This window comes from Haliotis rubra, unplaced genomic scaffold (assembly GCF_003918875.1).
Source record: "Haliotis rubra isolate DU_JTF1 unplaced genomic scaffold, ASM391887v1 Scf1022, whole genome shotgun sequence".
Lineage (NCBI taxonomy): Eukaryota > Metazoa > Mollusca > Gastropoda > Lepetellida > Haliotidae > Haliotis > Haliotis rubra.
In genome coordinates, this window is record NW_025764918.1 from 135,782 (window position 1) to 147,991 (window position 12,210).

Consider the following 12,210-nt stretch of genomic DNA (forward strand, 5'->3'; position numbering starts at 1 on the left):
GGAGCGAAGGTTGAACTGGTGCTTACAGCATAGAAATTTTAACTGGGACAATGTGATTTTCTCAGATGAAAGTTCTGTGTGGCTGTTTCCTAATACACTGAAATTCTGGACCAAACAAACTGAAAAACCTTTGTATCAGCGCCCAAAGTACAGTCCAAAATTTAACGTGTGGGGTGGCATATCTCTGTGTATTTGAAGGGAATATGAACAGTGAGAGGTACACAGATATTCTCGAGGGACATTTACTTCCATCTGCTCACGTGTTCTATGGAAATTTTTCCAGCAGGACAACGCCCCAAAACATCGTTCAAAGCATTCACAGGCCTGGTTTCGGACCCAAAATATGACATTATTAGATTGGCCAAGATATAGCCCTGACCTAAATCCAATAGAAAACGTTTGGGGACTTATGAAGGAAAGTGTCAATAAGAAAAATCTGACAAATATTGCTGAAATGAAAGAAGAGGTGGTCCGATATTGGGACAGCATGGGCCATGACTTTCTAACTTCTTTGATCAGTAGTATGCCCCGCCGCATTGAAGCCTGCATTGCTGCCCATGGTTACTTGACAAAATACTAACTGTTCACCTGTCTTTGAATCTGGACTTATGTTCTGCTAATATTCACATTTAATACGTGAGTAATGAGTGAAAAAAATAAAAAAATTACAATCTTTAAATTCTCAATAATTTCTGGTTGTACCGTAAAATCAAAATCTGTATGATAATAATCAATTACTTCTAGAGATTTGTTTGTTGTTTGATACCGCGCTCAGCAATATTCCAGCTATATGGTGGTCTGTAAATAATCAAGTCTGGAACAGACAATCCAGTGGTCAACAGCATGAGCATCGATCTACCGGGATACGATGACATGTGTCAACCAATTCAAATTGTTTGGACAATGCAAGCAACACAAAAAATGGCTGATCATACTAACAGTCATCTACCAATGGATTATCTATACTTAGCTCTTTATTTGCTCCACTTCAATCTGCTATATTCATAATTTGAACAAGTTGAAGTCCTATTAAGCTGCGTAAGGGTTCAGTAATGAGGTTTATGGTAAAGCATAACAACTATATTAATATATGAACAGTGCAAAACATTCATTGGCAAATCATACACAATGTCAAAGATATAACGTGTAACGTGACAAACTATAGTTATGCCACGCCTAGGGACCATAACACTACTTAGAGTAATAGAAGGGGTAAATAGTCTTGCAAATATCCAGGTATAATAAATGTTTTGTGTCGCATTTGTGTTTTTTACTTAAAGCTACACAGAAACTTTATGACAATTCTACTCAGTGCCCAGTGTTTTCACAGTCAAGCAGAAAGTTTACAAAATATGCTGTTGACTTTGAGAAACAAAGTAAGGACTGTTATGGAGTACAATGTTGTAGTGTACAATGGCGACTTGTTCCTTTCTGATCATTCGGATAATACAATCGACAAAACTAAATACTTCCTTCTGTCCCAATACTGTATGACAGGCACATTGTCCATGTTTGTTGTCTAACGCCGCACCCAGCAATATTCCATTATTGCTGAATACCAACATTGTTCAGGGATACCCCGTAAAATTGTGTTTCATTTCCAACATGAACCCATTAATTACTATCTAGCAACCTCTGCTTCCGTTAAATGAGATAACAGTCAGAGTGTCAGGTGGAAAGTAAATGATATTTTCTATTCTATTATTCATAGGTTAAATAAACTATCTGACATTTGAACTTGGAAATGTGGAGTGCTTTCCTGAAAACCAACAAACTACAAACAACTTGTGTCCTCCATGCAACCAATGTGAGGACATGAAGATAAGAGAAATCTAAATTGCTAATCAGAAGGAAACAGAAGAGGATAATGCCGAATGGAAACAATAACTTTATCTGGAAGATCCTGGTCAGGATTAATCTCCAGCAACATGCTCGTAAGACGCGACTAACAGGATTCGACAATAACACTCTCTGACTTGGTGGATATATGGCATCAAGGCAAAAAGAAAACAGTTTTCTGACATGCAGGAGGTCACTTACTTTATGTACATAAATTTTGAGGGGTTCATTCACATTGTACATGCTTCTCCATAAAAATCATCATCACCCCAACAAGTCATAAATTATGAATGGTCCCTTATTTGTTTTGACAAATGAAATCCCTGTCCTGTCAAGTATGTAAAACAGGAAATAAACATGATACATGGCCTGTGTTTTGACAACTACTCAGAAACTTATTAAGAGTATACATCTCTCATGACAGGTCAAATTCCTTTTGACAAATGGAATCAGTCATCATTGTATGGGTCAAAGGTCACATGAGTGTGCCAGAACATACAGGGGATATCTTGGACAGAAACTGGAAATGTTAATGGGTTCATATGTCAGCCAACACAACTGAGGTCGAAGGTCACATGACCTGGCCAGGTCAAGGTTAGTCATAGCTGTATAGCAATATAGAGCGACATGTCAGGCTTGAATAATGTTGAAGAATACCAGACTGAGCATTTTGAGGTTTGAATATTTTAAAAGTTTTTTCTAGGACTCAAACTTTGAAAGGTATTCAGTCCTTGCAGACAGCAAACTCTAAGATAGATGTGAATGTTTATTCTAATATTCTTCAATTGTTACGGACATCTAGAGATACCAGGCGACTATTTTCTAGTCATGGTATTGCATTCTTAGTAAAATATGGTCTGTCAGATAGAGTGTCTGTTTTGAAAACTGAAATTTGCTGGTTCATTCCCTGCTGCTTCAATCAGACAATCCAGTGATTGACGTCATGAGCAACAATCTGTGAAGTTCGGATCCGGACACTCGGTGTAAAGTAAGGCCAGAAATGCTTGGAAAATGCTTTTTGGCAATTATTTGATAATGGTTGATATTTCAGATTCAAAACTCATATATAATCATTCATACCACCTCGACCTAAAACGGCATATGAGTAATCACGATGTACCATTCCCTAATCATAATGAGTACTCTTAAAATATCGTAAAACTTAGAAAAAATTCCTTGGTAGAAACACTTCAAAGAAACAAACTATACTGTGACCCACCTGGCAGGCAGACAGGGTGACAGTGTCATGTAACGCACGGGCAGTACATGTCAGGGACCGTCTCAAAATATCAAGTGTCAGTATCACTGTTGGTCAAGGACTCTAGAGGAATTACAACAGGTGCAACTCGGCTGATACACTTCCACACTGCCACACTTCTGGTGTAATTCTCGCAAAAGAAGCATACACAAGCTCTTTAACGTCTGAAAGCGTGAACGTGGTATTATTGCATTTTTGCAATAAAATTCTTACAGTTACCCCAGACCAGCTCGATGGGATTGAGCTCACAGTGCTGTACTGGTGTACACACAACTATGTGGCCTTATTTTGCAGCTAGTTCGTCAGTGATGTACTGGATTGGCTTTTTGTGCTGCCGGATTTTTTTCCATGAGCTGGGGCTTTATGTTTCTGATTGCCGGTAGGGCACGTTACAGGAAGTGAGAAAATCCTGCAACTGAGCCATGAGATTGCTCATGGTGGGTGTGATGGTACCAGGGACACGCAGGTTATGGTAACTGGCATTATCCAAAATGATAACGCTTGGTTCGTCCAGCTGCGGTAAAAGCTGATGTTCGAACCAATCCAAAAACACCTGCCCATTCATTTCGCTATGGTAATCACCATCAGATTTCTTGGCCTCAAAAACAAAGTCGCAGGCCCCAATCAGTCCCTTGCTACAGGTACCAGCATGCAAGATGATCAGGCGTCTACCTTTGCCTGATGGTAACACTGGTGCCTTAGAACAATCTGAAGGAAGCCACATACGATCGGTTGAGTGATTTTTATTACACCAGGTTTCATCAAGGTTTATAATTTGAAACCCTAAATTGCGGTATTCTTCAACGCCGCTGTATAGCTGGAGTATTGCTGAGTGCGGCGTAAATCAACAAACCAAAACAAAAATCATACATCAAATAGTCTCATTGTCTTTGTCAAAAGCTCGCTGAAGGTTTCACATTTTCAACCAGAAATTCTAAATCATGTTTTAACTTTAACATAACATCTCATCAGCTGAAGGGGTTACTCCTCCAGCGTCAAGTCCACAAACTTCAGATAAGAAGGTTCGAATGTCATGACACGGACTCAGATGTTTTATGGTCACTACAGCAAGCTAAGGTCAGACCAAGTTTATCTTGTATAGAACATTCAAGACTTTATGTCAAGATTAGTGATGTCAAGATATGCCTACCTTATGTATCTATAGATTTTGCTATACTTTAATATGCTGGTTCTGCACAGAATTCTTCATGTGCAATGAGACCAGTCTTTCAAGAGGAAGGCTGTCAACCCCAGTTTGATGTGAAGTATTCAGAGAACTATATAGAGGGTAATGCATGTTATAGTTTGGTTGACACTTTTTCAGTTAAATGCAGAACTTTAGCACTTTGCAGGGTTGTGCACCCAATGCACACAGGTATTGCATATTCAGAGTGAGTGAGTCAGAGTTTAATGCCGCTTTTAGCAATATCAAAGTGAGTGAGTGAGTTTAGTTTTTACGCCACACTCAGCAATATTCCAGTTATATGGTGGCGGTCTGTAAATAATCGAGTCTGGAGCAGACAATCCAGTGATCAACAGCATGAGCATCGATCTGCACAATTGGGAACCGATGACATGTGTCAACCAAGTCAGCGAGCCTGACCACCCGATCCTGTAGCAAAGGCGGGGACACCAGACATGAGCTTCACACAATGTACCCTTGTGGGATATCAAAGCCAGGTCTTTGGTGTGACGAGCAAACATTTTAACCACTAGGCTATCCCACCACATCATTGTGTATTCAAAGCTCTGGTCAAGGGTGGAATGCCAGATTACACTTGACAGAGGGGTATACAAAGTATGTGATGTAGGCTACCATTTGTCAGACTTTACTTTTGTGGAGGCCATGATGGCTGAGTGGGTCAGATCACTGACTTTGTGTGCTGTGTGAGTAAGTGAGTGAGTTGAGTTTTACACAGCTTTTAGCAATATTCCAGCAATATCACAGCGGGGGACACCAGAAATGGGCTTCACACATTGCACCCATGTGGGGAATCGAAGCATGGGTTACTGAAGAGCAGTTCTAACCCAGATCTTCATGTGTCTTTCTAAAAGGCACTGTGTATAAGAGTGAGGCTATCTACAAGACAATGCAGTGTTGATGCAAGACCCAAGTAAACCACATTTGGTGTGCAGATTTAAAAATAAAATAATAATCTACAAAAATTCCATGTCTACTTTACCTTTTCTAATAGTTCCCTTTCAATAATTAATTCAAATACCACACAGTTACAACCAAGGCACTACTTCTGTAGGTATTTGTAGAGGGAATTCTATCATGTGTTTGTGATAAGTTTTCCTCAGGACTCAGAGTTAAGCAAATAAGAAATTATACAGCAATTGGGATCCAAATGGAGGGGACAATAGCAAGGACTTGGTTGACTGCCATGTCACCGTACCCTTAGTCTCTGAATATGTATAATTTTGATTGTAATAAATATACCCATTTAAATTGAAAAGGAGCCCCAGTTAGATGGGAGATCCAGAATCTAGACTTGCTTCATTTAGAGCATTAGCATTGCAGGGAGAGCTAGGAAGTAGAGAAGTAATGTGGTTCAGGGACTGTGAGACAGACTATCGTACCCTTGAAGTGAGTGGCTCTGAGGAAAACGATAGATTTGAGGAAGTGTAATTCTGACTCAAGTACATATGAAACAGAGCCTGACATGTCATCTGAGTTCATTTATCAGAACCCACTCTGTGCAGGTGTTGCCATGACTCGATTCAATCTCTCTACAGCCAACTCACCAGAGAGTGAATAAGTTGGGTTTTTGCTGCTTCTAGCAATATTTTCCAGCAATATCACGGCAGGGACACCAGAAATGGGCTTCATACATTGTACCAATGTGGGGAATCGAACCCGTGAATGCTTTAACCACAGTGAGCTACCCAACTGCTCCAATCCAGACCAGAGATCCTCTGAGAACATTAACATCATCAGATTGAACTTTCCTTTGGGACAACCAGAAAAACTTTCAGTTTCTTAGATGACATGGTTTAAAAATAGTGAGTGAGTGAATTTAGTTTTACGCCGCTTTTAGCATTATATTCCAGCAATATAAAAATCCTTAGTACCTTTTACGGTTGTGCTCCCATCACACACAGGCATTATGTATTCATAGTGAGTAAGTGAGTTTAGTTTAACACGTGTGGCGTCTAGTTTTAGCAATAGTAAAGGCAGGGACACCAGAATTCTGACCATATTAGAATATTTTGAGTGAGTGAGTGAGTGAGTTTAGTTTTACGCTGCTTTTAGAAATATTCCAGCAATATCACTGCGGGGAACACCAGAAATGGGCTTCACACATTGTACCCTGATGTGGGTAAATCGAACCCGGATCTTCGGTGTGACAAGTGAATGCTTTAACCACTAGGCTACCCCACTGCCCCTGGTTTAAATAAACTGCTGCTTCAAGAATACAGTAATTGCAGTCTCTATAGCAGTTGATGCATCAACTTTGTTAGAAACACTGCTTTTGACTGGTTAACATGAGAAATACATGATATATACTTTCATATATACTTTCACATGTAAGCACTCTATGTTGGCCATAAACGAATTGGGTGGTCAGAATCTGTGGCTTAGATTATGACCAGTCCCTGTATCCAGACAGTCTGAAGCGTTGCTCATAATATTGGCCACTTAATTGTATGGTACGGCTTTATTATGAACCTTCTGCTGTCATGAAGGTGGAATATGTCTGACTGCATTATTAAACAACAAATACCTGTCCATGATGAATTTGTTCATGATTCACATGTTCTCAGCTCATCTGTGCATGATTCGCCTGTCCATGTCTCATTTGTTCATACTCACCTGTTTATAATTCACTTGTTCATGGTTCACCTGTTCATGACTCACCTGTTAGTGTCTCATCTGCTCATGACTCACCTGTTCATCGCTCAAGTGCTTGTGACTCACCTGTTCATATCTAATCTGTTCATGAACCACCTGTTCATGACTCACCTGATAACGTCTCATGTGTTCATGACTCACCTGTTCATGTCTCATGTTCATGACTCACCTGTTGGTGTCTTATGTTCATGACTCACCTGTTAATGTCTCCCCAATGTCTCATGTGTTCATGACTCACCTGTTAATGGCTCACCTGTTCATGACACCTGATAGTGTCATGTGTTCATGACTCACCTGTTCATGGCTCACCTGTTCATGGCTCACCTCATGACTCACTCGAGAAGCAACATCACATCCTCGTAACACACGTGCCATTTCTGCACTTGTTGGTAGTGACAGATCCTCATTCATTTCTAATTATTCCTTTAATTTCTCGGAGGCAGTCTCATGAAATTCTCAAAACACATTGTTTTCATGACACAAAATAACAGCAACATTCCCAGCAAAGTTAAAGCATTAATCATCCATTGTTGATTTCATCTGTTCCACATGACATCTGTTGTACATTTCACACAGCTGTTTCTGCTGACCGTCACACCGTTAGTAAAGACAAGTGCAGTTGAGTAGCCCCATCTGAACATAAACACTAGACTCTTGACATTAAGTCCAATATCCAACAAACTAGCACCAATTTCCCGGAAATTTCCAGAACTTATTTCAACTGGTAATTTTCCCACCAACGACATCGGCATTCCGGATACAATGATGTGTATCAAAGCCATATGACTCAAGCATGCCAATGGAGAAAATTATGGAAAACTACCTTTGAGGACAATTAGCAAAACAAGCCCACACGTTAATACCATGATCACTATGATGATTCACGCATATCGTATGCATAAATTAGTTTGAAGGTTCCACTGTGGCTGAGTATAAGATGACACAGCGTTTGGGTACGGCTGTTCGTGACCTAACAGAACCTACGATGGAACCTGGTTATTGACATTATAACTTCATGAATGAAGTAATTAGATCGTATCATATATCCATCCCTGTTGTTGATGAAGACTTATAATGGTGAGAGTGTGTGAGTGTAGCAGAGCGTGGAGTCATCCCACAGATGACATCCTTACCTTGTCAGCTTGCTGACAGGGTTAACCTCTTTGGTAATGTGGACAAGGCATCCTACTTTGGAATAGAAGGTTCGTGGTTCGAATCCCAGCACGGGACTCGGAAATTTTATGGCTGCTACATGAGTTTGTTTAACACTTCTCGTATCAGTATTTCGGTTACTTCACCGTTTATGTCAAGTCAGACTGCTATGGGAGGAGTGATTCGGGGGCATAGTCTCTCAGGGTTACCTCTTTTGTGAGGGGCAGTGGGGTAGCCTAGTGGTTAACACGTTGACTGCCTATCACGTGTATACTCGTAGTATCAATTCTGGCCGAAAGAAACAAACGCCTCCTGGCATTCTTAATTAACGATTGCTTCTTGTGCCTGTTTTGCCAACATGTGAAATTTGCTTTAAAATATCACTCATGTAGCTACGACATAACTTGTAGTGGCAAATTCAGCAAGACATTGATAGTACGAGTATTATAACTCATGGTGGCAGTCAATGTGTTAAAGCGTTGGCTGTCATGCCGAGGACCCAGGTTCGATTCCCTAAATGGGTACAATATGCGAAGCCCATTTCCATTTCCCCTGCCGAGTTATTCCTGGAATATTGCTAACATAGTGTAATATGTCACTCACTCACTTGCTTCACTCACTCAATCCACTCACTCACTGGTGTAACCCACAAGCATGGCACCGACAAACAAAGAAGTACATAAGTTGTGAATCTGATGATTTGCAAATTTATAGCTATCTGCCACACAACAGACTCTTTGGCACAGCGCATTGCTACACCTAAGACAGTTTAACTTTAACGTTTAGTCTCTGAACATGCATTATTAATTTAAATACAGAAACAGATATTACCTTTAACATTGACAAAACCCCAGTGAGATGGGAGATTCAGAACCTGAGGAAATCTAGACTTGCTTCATTCAAGGGGAGATAATGCAGTTTAGGGACTGTGAGACAGACAATATTCTGTGCCGAATTCTCCTCAAGAAAATAATGGACTGGTCATTTACTCGGGAGTGGTGGACAGCTTGTCTGAGGAATGTATCACACATCACGTTTCACATTTTCCTTACTCTTTCACATTTTTTTTGTAAATTCTATTCCTCCCCATCATGCCGAAAGTGAAAAATGTTGTCAATGCCCACTGTCATTTTTCACAACAACCCTCACCCCACCTCTGCATCTATAACCATTGAATAATCAGGGGCGGATACAGCTTTTTGAAGTGTGTGTGTGTGTGTGTGTGTGTGTGTGTGTGTGTGCGCGCGTNGTGTGTGTGTCGCGTCGCGTCGCGTCGTCGCGTCGCGTCGCGTCGCGTGTCGTCGCGTCGCGATGCGTCGCGTCGCGTCGCGTCGCGTCGCGTCGCGTCGCGTCGCGTGGTGTCGTCGTGTTGCGTGTACACTTCATTTTCAAAAGCATTTCAATGGTCATTTAATAAATTTCAGGACAAAAGGGGGGACCTCACACACACACACCTCCCTCTGGATCTGCCGATGAATAATCCCTAGCTGTGCTAAATTGAAAGATTAACTATGGAGTTGACTCCTCACAAACCTACACACACAGAAAGTGAGGCCCCGATGCTACAGAAGATAATTCTACTGTTTCATTATTAATCTCACAATCAATGCCCAACTACTAAATGCTAACCAGTAACTTAACAAAACATAAGGGACCATTCATTATGTTTGTCTGGGTTTGATGATGTTGATGTTGATGACCCATTAGGGGTCAGCAATTTTGTACATATAAATATTTTAAAATGAAGCTTAAAAAATATGGGAAGGGGGAGGGGGGGTCATTGATTTTGTACATTACATGCAAGTGGGGGAAGGGGGGTCACTTACTTTGTACATGCTTCTCCATAAAAATTATAAACACCCTCCCTTGCCATCAATTATTTACGGTCCCTAATTTTATTATTTCCTGATGACCGTTCTGTAAATAGTTTTACTTTCCAAGTTCATTAGGCCCGTGAAGATCCGGGGTAGAATAGGTCTTCAGCAACCCATGTGCTTGCCATAAAAAGGCGACTATCTTGTCGTAAGAGGCGACTAACGGGATCGGGTGGTCAGTTTCGCTGACTTGGTTGACACATGTCATCGGTTCCCAATTACGCAGATCGATGCTCATGCTGTTGATCACTGGATTGTCTGGTCCAGACTCGATTATTTACAGACCGCCGCCATATAGCTGGAATATTGCTGAGTGCGGCGTAAAACTAAACTCACTCACTCACTCACTCCAAGTTCATTAAACATGGTAAACAACAGAGAGCAAATCATGTTGTAAGGGGGAACTTGCACATGACTGTCCTGGTCTATAACCTAATAACAGAAAGTGCAACAGAAAGAGGAACGTCAGTTTTAAAATTACATACTTTATCACTGCCTTGAGAAGAACATTAAGGAACTTCAATAGACTGCTGAAAATATATTGTGTCTAACAAACATTTCTGACCAGATTAGAATATTTTGAGTGAGTGAGTTTAGTTTTCCGCCACTTTTAGCAATATTCCAGCAATATCATGGCAGGAAACACCAGAAATGGCCTTCATACATTGTACCCATGTGGTGAATAGCAATGGATCTTCGGCGTGACAAGCGAACGCTTTAACAACACAGCTACACCACTGCCCCAGAATATTTTGAACAAGCATAAGCTGTGTTAGAGTTTAGGCTAAAAACAAGATAAATGAAAACATAATATATGTAACAAAATATTAATGACATACCACAGCCTACGACTTCCTCATGTTGCTACAAGAAAGACTGTCTAAGGCCTACCATATTCACCATAATAAACGCTCAGGAGCTACATTAAAAGCGGGATGCTTATTTAAAACCAACTACTAATCTGTTTCCAAAGACAGAGAGGTAGTGAGTGAGTGAGTGAGTGCATTTGGTTTTACGCCGCTTTTAGCAATATTCCAGCAATATCACGGCGGGGGACACCAGAAATGGGCTTCACACATTGTACCCATGTGGGGAATCGAACCCGGGTCTTCGGCGTGACAAGCGAACGCTTTAACCATCAGGCTACCCCACCGACCCCAGAGAGGTAGTGAAACAACTTGAGTTCCAATAGTGGTGAAACTAACAACAATCATAGCAGTCACTTGCAAATACATATCCTATTTTTGCTGGTGTTTTCTGTGAAAACCCTGTTATATTTAGAAAAGAAAGATTGTCCATAAATATTCAGCATTTGAAGAGGGTGTTTGTGAAGAATCTAGAAGAGCATTAACACAGCGACTGAGGTAAATGATTCCCTAGAAAACCAGCTGAACGATATTTAAATTTACATAAAACATTCTACATGAAATAGACATGAATAATGTCAGGAGTTGATATGTCTCAACACAAGTCATGTGGAATACGCATAAACAATGTCCCAGTTTAAATCTGTTCACTACGTTGTTAGTTCACTTACAACAATCCACATGTGAAATAGACATAAATCGTGTCAGAGTCCAAATATCTGAACACAACAATCATGCAAAATAGACATAAACAATGTCACAGGTTTAAATCTGTACGCAACAATCACGATGTCACGTACACCAAACAACCCAGCTGACTGCGACACATAATCTATATAGAGATACAGCCGACCCTCCAGTAAATGGGTCATGTGACTAAACTCAGCACCACATTTTTTCATCACTCAGCTGCACTGCACCGAGACACAACGGAGCAGGTCAAAGTGGATCATGGATGCATGGCATGTTTGATGGATAACAACTTTTTTCTTTTTTTAATATTCTTTAGGCCAGATCAGTTTTATTTCTTGTTTTACAGATTTTAGGTCCTCATAAAACCTAAAGGCAGGAATGAAATTATTTTTTTTACAAATTACCAGTCAAAGCAAAAACCCACATGAGTTTCCATGTTAACTTTTTTGGTTTGTTTCTATCAACTAAACATAAGTTGAGTGAGTTTAGGTTTCACACTGATTTCAAAATTATTTCACTTATATCACATTAACATTAGGATTATATTTTTTGAGCGGGGAAATTAACTTCTTTTTTTTTCTTATTCTTGAAAAAACATGACCGGCGGATCCGTAAAACAAGAAATAAAATTAGTCTGCCCATATCATGATGTTTCAGTTGCTATCCATAAAA

General features: G+C 40.3%; 1 protein-coding gene across 2 annotated transcripts in view; it reads right to left on the minus strand.

Annotated features, from left to right (window-relative positions):
- Nucleotides 1-12,210, minus strand: part of LOC124271053 — a 49,776-nt gene that overhangs the window by 19,916 nt on the left and 17,650 nt on the right. The gene's annotated exons all lie outside the window — the stretch shown is intronic.